At 39.3% G+C, this 10,808-nt stretch overlaps 1 pseudogene; it reads left to right on the top strand.

Annotated features, from left to right (window-relative positions):
* Positions 1-2,818: 2,818 nt before the first annotated feature.
* Positions 2,819-5,429, top strand: LOC111719997 (annotated as a pseudogene).
* The last annotated feature ends 5,379 nt before the right edge of the window (positions 5,430-10,808 follow it).

The following is a 10,808-nucleotide window of genomic DNA, read 5'->3' as shown; positions in this document are numbered from 1 at the left end:
GTGAAACAGGTTATCTAAATTCTCAGCTGTTTTAAATAGAATTTCTTACAAATAGTAATATTGGGCATACATTCACTTTTTTCCATGATGTCTCCCAAGATTGACACCCCTTCCTGCTTTCAAGGCATAATGACGTTTGCTATTTTTATACAGAAGAGCACTCTTTCTATTGGTTCTGTTTGAAGCATCACGTGAGTTCAAGCAAATTTTAAGTATAACATTTTATAATCCAAGAATTTTGTAAGGTTATTGATATTTGATAAAGATACATTCATTAATGTTGTATTATATAAATATTTCCTGAAGTCTCTTTTAAATCTGATTGTGAAATCCAAGAAGATAGAGATGAGAAGATACATGTATATGTCTATCCATTTCTGTTTTATGATGTACTATAGATATTTGTGTTATGATTTATATTCAGCCATATGCCTATGTATATATATCACACATACAAATATGTATACTCTACTAGTAAATTGTATAACTAAGGGGATGGATTGTTTGTTGTGCTCTGTTTTGTTATGATTCTTTTTGGCAAGGAATGTAGCACAAAATGTTAGTTAACTGCCTATTACTTTTCTTCCCTACAAGATTGAACATTTTATTTTCAATCCCAAATTTAAGTTATTTTCAGGTAGTTTCATTCATTGTCCTTTGCCAGTTTTATGTGCCAACATATGTTGTAATTTTTTAAATGTTACTACATTTCAGAATTTTCTGCTTTGAAGGCCCTATAAAGTAAATAATTTAAAACATGAGTGTAAATAAGGAATAAGCTTTGGTTTTTAAAAGTTTACATTTTAATACATCAATGTATGTAATTATTCCTAATAAAAATTTTAATCTTAAAACTCAACTACCCATGAAAATACTTCTGAAAAAAGTTAAAACTCTACAAAGATGCTGCCTAATTCTGATAAAATAATCAGCAAAACAATATGAGATTATTATCTGTAGTTGAAATAATTACCTAAAAAAAGAAATTCTAAACAGAAATTAGGAATAATACTGGTTATTTTTTTAATTTTTAAAATGTAAAGATATACAGATATTCCATATTCAAAGCCCTGAAAATCATTAGTTTCAAAGATTAGATCAATTAGAGAAACAACTGCAATATTTAATTTAGATCCTTTTAAGAAAACAACGAATCAAAATTCATCAGAAATACATTTTGGCAATGGGGTTAATCTCTTGGGTAAAAGTAGAGGGAGGTATTAAACTTTCTTTTAAACCTGTCTGCAATGCTTTCCCTTGAGAGCTAAACAAACTTGAACACCTTAGCGTTTTAAACCAGAAGAGATTTAATTTGGTCCAAGTTTGGAGAGTTTCCTTCCCCCAGATTGATTTTTCTCTCTTTTACCATCAGATTACTGACAGACCCTGTTTTGCATGAAATCCTGAAGTTCACCTGCTTTAGGACAAGGAGAAAGTTGAGACTCCATTTTGCAAGGGCTGTATATATTTCACATCTACAAGGTCAAATAGCCAATAAGATGGACAGAGACTAAAGAAACTGATCACAGATGAGAATCAGGAGTGGGTCAGAATGGCTAGAAGCCCCGAAATCATTTTCAGGTCCTTCTGAGTCTCCCACATCCACAAAGCGCAACGAAAGCAAAAACCCAGAGAAATCACATAACCTAATCTACTACAGGCTTAATATGATTTGGGAATTGGAGGCTGGGGAAAATGAGGGACAGATACAATCTTAATTATCTGATTGTTTATTGGAAATATTATCAACCCAGAATATTTTCTAATATCTATTTCAGTCATACAAAAACGGAAAGACATTGTGTCATGTGTTAATCCATCCTGTCAGAAAGCAAAAGAGGACAGTGCGTTCTGAGCATCAGATCAACAGGGGAGGGTCTTAAGTACTGTGGAGGAGGGAAGGGGGAGGGGAGGGAGGAAAAGGGAGGGAGAGAAGGAGAAAGCCGGCCCAAATTTTAGGTCTAAGTCCGCAAAGGTTAAATTTGCATCACAACGCGCCTTAGTAAGGATACTCTTACACACACACACACACACACACACACACACACACACACACACACCCTCTACTCATCTACTAAGAGGAAGGAGAAAACCAATGGAAAAAGAGTCCCAGTTCTCTGGTCAGCATTCCCGCAGGCTGCACGCAGTGATTCTGGTTAGGCTGTAAGACACCTTTCATTCCGTAGCCTAGCGCCAAGCGTGGCCCCTGTGGAAGGAAAAAGGCAGCTACCTGGGGGTCAGCTTCGGCGGAGGCAGCTGCCCAGCTGCACTGGCGTCGGGCGTGGCGAAAGCGAGGAAGCGCTAAAACAGCCAGACAGAGGCAGCCGCAGCTGAGGTGGCAGAGGCAGCAAAAGCCGCGGTGGCAAGGGCAGCAACAGCAGCAGGAGCCACAGCAGGCGGCAAGCAGGCAGTCCCCTGGATGTTGAATACGGGCAGTACTCTCCTGTCAGAGCCGAGACGAAGGAAGACTAGAGCAGAAAACACTGGGAGTGGAGGGAGTTGGGGGAGTCGTAGTCGTGGTGGAGAGGGCGGGTTGACTCCTTCTTCCTTTTCACTACTTCACTCTATCCCATACATCATTCTCGGTACTCATTCCCCATAGCACTCTCCCTCCACCCCCATCCTCATCCCCATCACACACACACACACACACACACACACACACACGCCTTCTTTTTTCTCCCCTTCCCTTCTCACCACTCCTAGAAGCTCCCGTTTGGAAATGGAGACAAGCAACTCTCATCAGGACTCATCAGCATCCCACAGTCCTGAAGAGATGAACTAAGGGGGAGGCAGGAGGTGAAGAATGGGCGGGCGGGGGGGGGGGGGGGGGGGGGGGGGGGAGAGAAGATATGTGTGAGGGTTGGTGTATGTATGGGGCTGTAGGGGAGGACGGACTGATCTGAAAATTAATGAAGCCCAAACTGCAGACTACCGCGGGAGGATGCACCTTTCAGAGAGATGTTCTCACTCTCACACGCACACATGCATGCATCTCATGCATACACGCACGCATGCACAACACATCCCCTGAAGGATTCCTCTTCCTGCAGCTAGTCTGTGTCCTTTCCTCATCAAGGGGAGGGAGAAAGAGGGTATGGCTGTAGATCTCTGGATGAATGTCCGTGCACAATCAAGCCTGTATTGCTAGGAGCTGAGTGTGCACCCGTGTGCAAAAGCGCTGGAGTGTCAAGGGCTGTTGTGCTTGCGTGTGTTTGTGTGTGCGCGCCCGCGCGGGAGACGACCGGAGCTAAGGGAATTGAAACAGGCAGAAAAATGAAGTACAACTATTGGTTTAGGAGAAAAAAAGCTTCCAACATTGCTTTTTCAGAACCGCAAATCTTCAGAAATGGCCAGGCAAAGCCGGTGAAAGCAATTAAGACGCTTCTGATTTGTTTGCTTTTCTGTCATTCTTATTTACCTGGTATATGTGTGTGTGTATGTGTCTGTGTTATTAAATTTGTTACCTAATAGGGGGTTGTGGCGGCTGCATCACAGTGTATATTTATCCCGTCATACGTGGCTCGAACATGAAATCAGGATTGAATTTGGGGTTTTGCCGGTTGGTTAGTTTGGTTTTGCTTTGCTTAATCATTACTAGGTGGTTTGGGAACTGAGGGAAGGAGGGAAGAGGAGGAGACGATTCCTCTCTATCTTCCTCATTTGTAGAACTGTGCAGTTCTTTGAGAAGTTTCTAACATCCTTGGGAAAAGTGTCAACTTCCAATCCTTTATTTCTAGGAGTTCTCTCTTCCCTTAAGTGGTAGATAGGAAGATTTGAAAGAAGTACGGTCATTTCCCCCGCTACTGAGTGTAAACAGCCTTTCCCTCAAAGAGGAAGTAGTGAAGATAAGGGAGAGGAAGGACTGGAGGTTGCAAGTTACTGCTCTTCCTTGCACTCACTCAGCCAACTCTCCCGGAAAAGGGGACTGAGCGCTTCGCTGGAGTTATTTGTAAATAATAGTGACGACACAGTATCTTGTTTATATGGACAAGAACATTATTGAGGAGGTGAGGATAAGGAAGAATACTACCACTTTTTCCCCCTTTTCTTTTCCCACCCTACCACTCCTCACCCACCACATACATTATTTATGTATATGCATGTATGTATATATAAATGTGAATGTGCATGTTTATGTATATATATATATGTTTGTGAAATGTGAACTTGAATTCCAGTGACCTCGTAAACACTTCATTGTTGTAGTTCTCACATGACAAACGAAGGTTGTGAATCAACAAAGTTCACCTTCCCAAACAGAATGACACTGGGGGCTCTCTGAAATGGCTGCTCTCTAAATACTTGAAAGAAAAATAGATGACCTAAAATTAGTCCTTCCTGATTGATTATAAACCCACCAGAATCCTTAGTAGTACAAAATCTCTTGTCCATCTTGGAGGTTTAGAAGGAATTTGTATGAATACAGCCTACTCAGACACAACATAGTACACTCATATATGCGATCATACAAAATATCCAAGTATCACATAGGTATGGAATTTTTTTTTAAGATCCACACTGTATAAATTTGAAGTTTTTATCGGGCAAAGCAGATTACTTAAAGCGTTCAATTTCTCAGCGATCCAATTTTATTAGGATTTACTATCATTTGTGCTCTGCATCTCTGGGGAAATAATGCTTTGATTAATGTAATCCTGGGCTGGGATCCGCCACATGCCCCTTTCCCGAGAGAAGGGCCCTGTTTGACAAACAAAAACGGAGCAGTAACTATTGCAATCTGCACTCACCTTTAGTAGGAAAGGGGAAGTGGGGAGGGGAGAGGGGGGAACACATTCATTTTCACAAAGCTCAAATGCAATATAGAGTAATGGTTTCCACACAGTGTGGATTCTCCTTTATATACAATACCCTTGGTTTGGTGGGGGGCAGTCAAAAGCTCACAGCCAGTTCAGTGGATACCATTCTGCTACCCACTGAGAAGGAAAGCCTCTCTGGGAATGTGTGCGTGCGCGCGTGCGTCCCTATGGATTCTCAGGATTTCTACTTCTTTTGTTTCCCACCACAGGCCTTTGCTGCTGATGGATTGCACTAGTTCTTAGTGCAATCGCCTGGATCCAGGGGCCTGAGAAGCAGCAGCAGCCCCAGTCGCAGCAGCAGTAGCAGTCTTGGTATTGAGTAAGGGACTCAGAGCCCCCACCCTTCTGAAGCCAATGCACCTCCTTAAAAAGGGCCACTCGGGGAAGTAAAGCTACCAGCCAGACGCAGCGAAACAACACAGACAGGCAAACCAGCAACGACACAAACTAAATAGGAAATCCAACTCAACTGCGTTTGTTTCCAAAAAATCATAAACACCCAAGGACAGTAAAATGAGCTCTCCTTCTTTCTTCCCTGAGAAGAGCACGATGTTTCTCCATTCCACATCCCTTTCTTACCTCCTTTTCCCCTCCTCAAAGAAAAACTAACTCAATTAGAAAAGGAATAAAGAAATAAAAATCACAGCTACGTGTATGACCAAGTATATTCTCTTCTTTTTATCCTACCTCTCTTAGTTCTTCCTCCCTTCCACTCACCCCCCACTTTCCCTCTTCTAATAAAGCCTAAGATAGGAAGGTAGGGAAATCTTGAACTGCTGTGATAGTTTAGTGTTTGCCTTACTTCTGTGTAACAAAGCAAGTCTCGGTAGCACTATGCTTGAAGAGGAGATCCTATGACAAAGGAGCACCCTGGCTGCAGTTTTGCTATCTTATTCAAAGTCTGGTCTAATATATCCAGGGAGGGAGGGCTTTTCAGCCCTGAGGATGCGATTTACACCAGGTTTTTCAATAAGATGCCAGCATCTTGCTCATGTTTACCCAATGACCCTATTACAATGACTCAGCGTTCTCTTCTCCCCCCCCCCTCTCTTTCCCCCCTCTCCCTCTCCCTCAAACTCTCTTTCTCCCTCTCCCTCGATCTCTCTTTCTCCCTCTCCCTCTTCTCCCTCCCTCCCTCAGGTCTTCTCTGCTTCTCTCCCTCCCTCCCTCCATTCTTCCCTCCATCCCTCCTCCCTTGTGTCTCTATTTCTCTCTCTGTCTCTCTGTGTCTGTCTGTCTGTCTGTCTGTCTCTCTCTCTCTCTCTCTCTCTCTCACACACACACACACACACACACACACACACACAAATCCTTGTAACCATCTCTCTAACTCTCTATCATTCCTTTCCCCTCCTTATCAATAACTCTCTTACCCTTTTCCCCTTTCTTCTTGTCTGAAGAAAAAAAAAAAAAAAAAACCAATGTTAAGTACATTTCTCCCTGACACCGCAGTCAAAAGTGTTATTAGATCTTTTGGAAGGCAGGAAGAAAGGCAGGAAAGAAAGCAGGAAAGAAGAAAGGAAGGAAGGAAGGAAGGAAGGAAGGAAGGAAGGAAGGAAGGAAGGAAGGAAGGAAGGAAGGAAGGAAGGAAGGAAAGTGAAAATCATGAATAGTGTTTCTGAACAAAATCAAAGGTTTTTTTTTTTTTTTTTAATCTACTGGAATCTGACACTAGGGTCAGTTTAGAAGGAAAGCGATATTTGAAATACTAAAGTCGCAAGTTTGGAAACTTCGTCAAAAAAAAATCCAAATGACTCTTTCTTTTTGGAAACTGGCTGGTGAGCTAGCCCCCAGCAGTTAAATCTTCTTTTAAAATTCTGTTACTATTCTAAGTGAAGTCTTACAACTTGTTGGTTTTACCATGTTAATCAAAGAGGCCCTAGACCAAGTCTCTTCCTTAGCACACCATTTGCACTGGTAGAGGCTTTCTGCAACCCCTGAAAATGCCAGATTAGGATGAGAAGTGTATCAAATGCTCTTATAAAGACCAGGACTCTTCTCCTTCAGTCCTATAACACACCAAGATTTTTTTAAGAAGCTGAAAAGTTTATATTAAAGGCAACAAACAAAAAAATTATCTGGATACCTGTAACTTTTCACTGGAGAAGTCATATCAGAGATTAGTTAAACTCCGGGGAACTGGGTCGTTTAATCTTAGCTATTTAAATCCTTTTATCAAACAATTGGATGCTGAAATTACGCTGCAGAATTTGTGTAAAGAATAAAATTCTATAAAGCACCAAATATCAAAAAGTTTGTTTAAAAAGGGAAGAACATTTTACTCTGTCATGAAAACATCTCCCATGTTACACATTGTAAGGTGGGAAATGGGCAAAGATGGAAGGGGAGGGGAAATAGGAGAGGAAAGGACAGTAAAAATGGTAAGTCCTGCATTCACTATAAAAAATAAAAAAATAAAAAAAATAGACAGCATGTGCATGTTTGTGTGAAATGCCAAAAAGAGCAGCCTTAAACCTGACCTAATGCAATCTGCACCCAACTCCTCAGACAATAGACAAGTTCAAATGTCAAAAAATCTAATAATAAAAAACAGAACTGCCAAACTGCACGAACTGTTTTCTGGTGTACCACAATTACTCACTCCCTTATCCACTAAGAGACTGCTGGGCACCAACATAGAAGAGAAAAGACATTCTACACACAGCTTTTGTTGTTTTTGTTAAGGAGGGTGAGGTAGGGGGAAGTTAAATTCTATTAGGATGAAGAGCTCAGGAAAAACAAACAAACAAACAAACAAACATCACAACTAATCAAAGTTGAGTCAATGCTCCCCAGTTTTAAAAGTGACCAATCCTGTCATTCTTTTTTGACAATGTTTTGTCTAAATTTTATTATGAATCAGAATAATAAAATGCATTCCAATCAAAAGACTCTAGTTACGAATCTTAGTGAATGTTTGGGGGGGAGGGAGGAATTAGTATCTCTTCCCTAATGTGCCTACATTTCATCAACATCATTACTCCTATACAACTGCGTTGTCACGTGCACAAACCTAAAGAAAGTGTGGTGATGATGATGATGATGATGATGATGACGACGATGACGACGATGACTATGGCAATGAGGAGTTAGAGAAGGAGGAAAAGGAGGGTTTAAAAAAAAAACACACACTTTAATCTTCCAGGACAGTTTAATGTACAGTATTCATACATAAATTCCAGAACCTGAAATATCTTGTTAGATTAAAAACAGCCCCAACATTGTTGAGACCGATAACATTATACTTTGGTGACAAGATCTTAAATCTTTGAATTTATAACTAAGCCTATATATTGCCTCCAAGATACTTAAGAACTTTCCTGGAAATCAGATAGTTCAGCTCTATCAATAAAGACGGAAATCCTATGGGTTTCTCTATTTGAAAACTTGAAAAATATTGAACACATGGATCCACCCCATAAAAACTTCCAGATTGACAAGAGTAAATTTTCACTAAAATGTTCCCGTTTTAAAAGCCTCCTCATTCCCCCTGCATAAAGCACCCTGTCTGGATGGTGAGTATGCTTAATGTTTTAATTTGTAAATGCTAATCAGGCAATTGCTGTTCACTGTTGCAAGTGTCTCGGCACCTTATCATTCTCAAATGGAAGCGAATAAATAAATATCCACTTTGCATTGGGGGCAGGTACTACATTGGCTATGGTCTTTCCTCTCCTCCCCACTACCACCATCACCATCACACTATCACTTGGCAAAGATGATTTGCCAATCTCCAGCCATTAAAAATCCATGGCTTTATCCAGTACGTTGCCTTTTAATTCATTTATGGCTAGATTGGTCCATCCCCAAGTAATTGCAGTATTTCAAAGCAGTCTGCATAAAATATCATTCTCAATTTAACTTGTTGATTCTTGAGGAACTATTATTTTCTGTTAATTTTTAACTTAAAAAAACACAAAGACAAACATAGAAAATTAAAGTTTTAAAAAGTGGTTTCTATTTTTAAGTATACTTGGCAAAAGAAAATAGTCTTATATGTTTCAAAGAAATAACCAAGTCACTCCAAAACATATATGAAGGTATCTGTACAGTGTATGAGTGTACATATATAAAAATACAGTATAAAATTAAAAATAATAAATCAAATATCATAAACAAGTTATTGTGTAAAGAAAAGCATGCTTTAATTTTGTGCCACACCACAACTTTATGCCAAATACCTGTCTAAAAAAAAAAGAAAGCTTTTTCATATATAAAAATATCCAATATTACTTAAAATATATTTAAATATATTAAATAGTGTATTCCTAGTAGCAGAATTCTATGACAAGGCTACAAATAGTTCAGTCCCCATTTTCCCAAAGGCTTTCATTTGAAATATTCACATAATCACAGCAAAAGCAGTATTGGGGGCTCAAATTATAATATAAATTACCTCAATTCTCTACCTCATTTTATTGGTATAGAATAGATGACATCACCCTCCCGATATTAAATGTGGAAGTTTATAAAGGAAAAAGATTAAATGAAAATACTTTGTTAGTATTATTCATATCATTTCAAAATATCTTGCTTTGGTATGAGACCGTTAACGGACCTAGTCTTAGATCCAGGGTTTAAAAGTTAACAAAAACTTTTTCCTGCTTTAGTTCTAGTTAATTTGGATTTCAACCGGAAAGAATGAGTTATCTTTTCTCTTCCTTCCAGAGGCAGATTATGGTTCTGCACGTAATGTATCTCCATGTTAATAGGGATCCATGACACATTTACAGGTGTGTTCAACTATTGACCTATGGAAGGAGACTTCTTACTTAGACATACATGACTTCTTTTCCTAAGTCTTACTCTATCTATCTCCATAGGGGAGGGAGAGTGGATGTTGCAGAGAAAATAACTATTTTCTCAGAACAGGTTTAGATTTCTCTTTCAGCATTTTAGAAAGCTCTTATTACTCTGTTACAAGAGTCCCACAATAAAGTAGTTTTTATTTCAACCTCAAAAGCCATGGAGGGGCACATCTTGTGTCCCTTTTTAAAGTTTTCCCCAAATCTGTGACATAGGGCTATGTGATAGATAACCCCTGCATGCCCAATCAAAAACAAGAAGGCCAATATTTTATAATTCCATTTCAATGAAAAGTTGATCAAGGAAAAGATAGTTGGTTTTAAATTTTAAAAAATTAAATTTTATCATAAAACATTGCTGGTACCAAGTTTTAGAACAGCAATTAGATTTTAAACTCAATAAAATATACTTTTTTTTTCCTTTGGGCTCTATCTCCTGCCCGTGTTTCCTGAGTTCTCCATCTAGTAAAAAGCCCAAGCAATTCATCAGGTTATTTCTGAAGTAAATTTCTTATCGAGTCCCTGGGCTACACCTTGCTACAGATTTTCGTTTCAAAAATCTGTAGCTAGGAGCATAGCTTTTAGATAATAGCTTAAAGAGTTCGACCCAACTATCATCGTCTTCAAAGCTAAACCCTGTCTTAGGCTCTAGACAAACTAGACAAAAATCCATCTCATTAAGAAAATGAAATGATTAGCTTTAAAATTATATTTCTTTCAGGCCCACTTCACAAATATGGTTTGGGGGCCATCTTGCTTCTAGTATGAACACAAACATCGCGCAATGTATACAATTCACAATGTGAATATGTATAAAAGTAGCGTTTAGTCTTTCCTCTGGCAAGTTTAGAGGAGCAGACTTGCTGTTGAACTCGCTGCATTTCCTCAGCTCTGCCTTAGACGAGTCATTGCTCCCCCTGCTGGTCAGAAGTGCTACCTCTGAACACTTCAAAAGTTTATTTTGTTCAGTAAGCCGTGTCATATAAAATTAACGACAACCAATAAAATTAGCTTATATGTTTCAACTGTAAAAGTCCAAAACAAAATAAAGCTAGTTTTAGTGGAGCTAGAAAGCTCTGGCTTGGCTTCTTCTCTTTGGCTGAACTAGGGTCCTTTTATCTAAAGCCCAGTGCACAAACATATAGCTTAATGTGACTAGTGTTCTTCCTTTTATTTCTTTCTC

The sequence above is a fragment of the Sarcophilus harrisii genome, chromosome 3 (genome assembly GCF_902635505.1).
Source record: "Sarcophilus harrisii chromosome 3, mSarHar1.11, whole genome shotgun sequence".
Classification (NCBI taxonomy): domain Eukaryota; kingdom Metazoa; phylum Chordata; class Mammalia; order Dasyuromorphia; family Dasyuridae; genus Sarcophilus; species Sarcophilus harrisii.
Note: the sequence above shows the minus strand (reverse complement) of the source record. Positions and strands in the feature narration are given on the sequence as shown.